The sequence below is a fragment of the Salvelinus namaycush genome, chromosome 4, assembly GCF_016432855.1.
Source record: "Salvelinus namaycush isolate Seneca chromosome 4, SaNama_1.0, whole genome shotgun sequence".
NCBI lineage: Eukaryota > Metazoa > Chordata > Actinopteri > Salmoniformes > Salmonidae > Salvelinus > Salvelinus namaycush.
The window spans coordinates 644,274-649,260 of NC_052310.1; positions in this window are offsets into that span (position 1 = coordinate 644,274).

Consider the following 4,987-nt stretch of genomic DNA (forward strand, 5'->3'; position numbering starts at 1 on the left):
TGTTCTACCTATGTACTGTGTGTAGTTGAGATGTTGTTCTACCTATGTACTGTGTGTAGTTGAGGTGTTGTTCTACCTATGTACTGTGTGTAGTTGAGATGTTGTTCTACCTATGTACTGTGTGTAGTTGAGGTGTTGTTCTACCTATGTACTGTGTGTAGTTGAGGTGTTGTTCTACCTATGTACTGTGTGTAGTGGAGGTGTTGTTCTACCTATGTACTGTGTGTAGTTGAGACATTGTTCTACCTATGTACTGTGTGTAGTTGAGATGTTGTTCTACCTATGTACTGTGTGTAGTTGAGGTGTTGTTCTACCTACGTACTGTGTGTAGTTGAGATGTTGTTCTACCTATGTACTGTGTGTAGTTGAGGTGTTGTTCTACCTATGTACTGTGTGTAGTTGAGGTGTTGTTCTACCTATGTACTGTGTGTAGTTGAGGTGTTGTTCTACCTATGTACTGTGTGTAGTTGAGATGTTGTTCTACCTATGTACTGTGTGTAGTTGAGGTGTTGTTCTACCTATGTACTCTGTGTAGTTGAGGTGTTGTTCTACCTATGAACTGTGTGTAGTTGAGGTGTTGTTCTACCTATGTACTGTGTGTAGTTGAGATGTTGTTCTACCTATGTACTGTGTGTAGTTGAGGTGTTGTTCTACCTATGTACTGTGTGTAGTTGAGGTGTTGTTCTACCTATGTACTGTGTGTAGTTGAGATGTTGTTCTACCTATGTACTGTGTGTAGTTGAGATGTTGTTCTACCTATGTACTGTGTGTAGTTGAGATGTTGTTCTACCTATGTACTGTGTGTAGTAAAGGTGTTGTTCTACCTACGTACTGTGTGTAGTTGAGGTGTTGTTCTACCTATGTACTGTGTGTAGTTGAGGTGTTGTTCTACCTATGTACTGTGTGTAGTTGAGGTGTTGTTCTACCTATGTACTGTGTGTAGTTGAGGTGTTGTTCTACCTATGTACTGTGTGTAGTTGAGGTGTTGTTCTACCTATGTACTGTGTGTAGTTGAGGTGTTGTTCTACCTATGTACTGTGTGTAGTTGAGGTGTTGTTCTACCTATGTACTGTGTGTAGTTGAGGTGTTGTTCTACCTATGTACTGTGTGTAGTTGAGGTGTTGTTCTACCTATGTACTGTGTGTAGTTGAGGTGTTGTTCTACCTATGTACTGTGTGTAGTTGAGGTGTTGTTCTACCTATGTACTGTGTGTAGTTGAGGTGTTGTTCTACCTATGTACTGTGTGTAGTTGAGGTGTTGTTCTACCTATGTACTGTGTGTAGTTGAGGTGTTGTTCTACCTATGTACTGTGTGTAGTTGAGGTGTTGTTCTACCTATGTACTGTGTGTAGTTGAGGTGTTGTTCTACCTATGTACTGTGTGTAGTTGAGGTGTTGTTCTACCTATGTACTGTGTGTAGTTGAGATGTTGTTCTACCTATGTACTGTGTGTAGTTGAGGTGTTGTTCTACCTATGTACTGTGTGTAGTTGAGGTGTTGTTCTACCTATGTACTGTGTGTAGTTGAGGTGTTGTTCTACCTATGTACTGTGTGTAGTTGAGGTGTTGTTCTACCTATGTACTGTGTGTAGTTGAGGTGTTGTTCTACCTATGTACTGTGTGCAGTAGAGGTGTTGTTCTACCTATGTACTGTGTGTAGTTGAGGTGTTGTTCTACCTATGTACTGTGTGTAGTTGAGGTGTTGTTCTACCTATGTACTGTGTGTAGTGGAGGTGTTGTTCTACCTATGTACTGTGTGTAGTTGAGATGAGGATGTTTAGGGGCTTTCCACAAGACAGAACAGGAGAGCTAATCTATGTCATGAGGTCATCCTGTTGACCTGCCTGATTCACGCACGCATGCACGCACACACTGTACAAAACTAACCCTGTACTAAACTAACCCTGTACTAAACTAACCCTGTACTAAACTAACCCTGTACTAAACTAACCCTGTATTAAACTAACCCTGTATTAAACTAACCGTAAACCCCTGTCTTGTTTTTTTTATTTTAATAACTGGTAAATAATACAACAATGTTGTACTTTCACATTATGTACAGGCTGGGAAATTCCAGGGTGTTTTCAACATATTTTCTCTTCTTGTTTTGTCATCTCTCCTCCCTCCTCCTCTTCTTCTCCGACAGGCAGGGCAGATTAAGGGGATGTTCTAGCTACCATCTTGTTTGTCTAAACCGCTCGCTGCACATGTGGCACATCTCGGTCCTAGTCTGACTCATTACTCTCTCTCCCCCCCCCCCCTCCCCCCTCTCTCTACTGTTGTAGTTACTCTCGGCAGCCATGGCAACTGCTGCATGTTTGGCATAATGCCTTTGAGGGCAGTGGAAAGAGAGAGAGAGACAGACAGAGAGAGACAGAGAGAGAAAGACAGATAAAGACAGAGAGACAGAGAGAGAGAGAGACGGAGGGAGAGAGCGACAGAAAGACAGAGAGACAGAGACAGTGAGAGAGAGAGACAGGGAGAAAGACAGAGAGTGAGAGAGAGAGAGACAGAGAGAGAGTGAGAGAGAGAGAGAGACAGAGAGGGAGCAGAGCAATCTTTGCTCTCGGTAGTTGGCTTCAATCCAGTGTAATCATGCCACAGAGCTGAAATGAGGCCTCTGGCAGAACACCAGGTTTCAGGGAACAAAGATGTGAGCTTCTAATGTTGGCCGCCGAACCTCCCTGACTCCCTGCTGCCCTGCCCGCTTGGCATGAAGCACCAATTCCCAGCAGCCTTCGCTTTGGCAGCACACCAGGTCAAATAGCACACACACATAAAACACACACACACACACACACACACACACACACACACACACACACACACACACACACACACACACACACACACACACACACACACACACACACACACACACACACACACACACACACACACCCTCTCCTGCTGGGGCTGCAAAGAGGATCAGGATAAAGAAAAATACGTGTCCCAAATGCCACCCTATTCCCTATATAGGGCACTACTATAGACCAGGGCTGGCACCCTATTCCCTATATAGGGCACAACTATAGACCAGGGCTGCCACCCTATTCCCTATAGAGGGCACTACTATAGACCAGGGCTGGCACCCTATTCCCTATATAGGGCACTACTATAGACCAGGGCTGGCACCCTATTCCCTATATAGGCCACTGTTTTTGACCAGAGCCCTATTGAGAAAGAGGCCTATGGGTCCTCTTAGTAGTGCACTATAATAGGGAATAGGGTGACATTTGAGACGCAGCCAGAAGCTTGTTTTTCTCTGGGTCGGTCAGTCGGTCGACTCTCTGTCTCTGCTGTTCTGGTCCAATGACATCACCTCTGCAGCCTCCAGCAGTCAGATTCCCCTTTCCCTTCTTGCACCAGTTCAGAGTCAAACCCCTTATTTGAATTCCTCCATTTTAAATGATGTCACAGAGAGGTTGTTTTGACTTGAAACGTAAACTGACGTGTTTTGTAGGAAGTTGATTAAAGACAATCCATAAGCCTAACAGAGAATACTAAATTGACAACAACGAATCTGAATTCAGCCCATCTGTTTAATAGTTGTTCATTTCCTCACGTTCACTATCTTTCACAGTTTTCTGTGAAAGACTGCAGCATTGTGCTAAAAGAAGGCGCCAAGGCAGAGAAACGACGTTGAGTTGTAAAAACCGTGTTGCCGTGGTGATTCGCGTCCAATACAGGAAGAATATGACAGATTCATACAAGGTCACTTACTATGGACAGAACTCAGAGTAATGCACTACATAAAGAGCCCTAACTGCATAATATAAGCCTGAAAATGGTATTTACAGCACTCAGTCTCAGTGCAATGCCTTTTAAAGTTCTTTGTTAATCAGTGAAATAGCTCAATAAATGGGAGTGAATCAAACAAAGGAAGCTATTTTCAAGAGGTGTTAATAATATCTGATTTTCCAGCTGTCCAGTGTTCTCCGCCGCTGCGTAGCTCTTTAAACCAGAAACCAGAGCCCCCCCCCCAGGAAACAGGAAACCGGAAGTGACTGGTCACAGGGGGGCGGGATCCTGGGCACTGTGGGTGGTTGCCACGGTTACTGTTTCCTGTATGAAACACAACCAATGAAGAGGGAGAAAAAAAGGTCACATATTACCACCAACTGTCTCTGAGCCAACAACTTACGTTTGATCACCTCAACCTCATCCCATCTAGTCAATATTACGACCCCATCACCTCATCCCATCTAGTCAATATTACGACCCCATCACCTCATCCCATCTAGTCAATATTACGACCCCATCACCTCATCCCATCTAGTCAATATTACGACCCCATCACCTCATCCCATCTAGTCAATATTACGACCCCATCACCTCATCCCATCTAGTCAATATTACGACCCCATCACCTCATCCCATCTAGTCAATATTACGACCCCATCACCTCATCCCATCTAGTCAATATTACGACCCCATCACCTCATCCCATCTAGTCAATATTACGACCCCATCACCTCATCCCATCTAGTCAATATTACGACCCCATCACCTCATCCCATCTAGTCAATATTACGACCCCATCACCTCATCCCATCTAGTCAATATTACGACCCCATCATGTTGTTGACTGACTGACAATACTCTATTGTATTCTAGTCCCATCCATCGCCATAACCTTCACTCTAAACTATGTGTGAGTATAAACAACTGAGTATTTATTTATTTATTTTCACAGAATCATCTAAATTCATTTCGGGATAATATCTAATATTTTATGGTCGTGTTTATTATCCCTCTCTTCTGCAGCGGTTGTAATAGCAGGGTTACGTAACAACTACATCTGTTGTTATCATGGGAACGAGAAAATAAAACCTCAATCTGCCGGGCGGCTGCAGGAGACTTCAGAGGGAATGTGGAATGACTCTCAGGCCGGCATGAATCAAATACCCAGACAACATCCCAAATGGCACCCTATTCCCTATATAGTGCACTACTGTTGACCAGGGCCCTACGGGCCGACACAATCAAA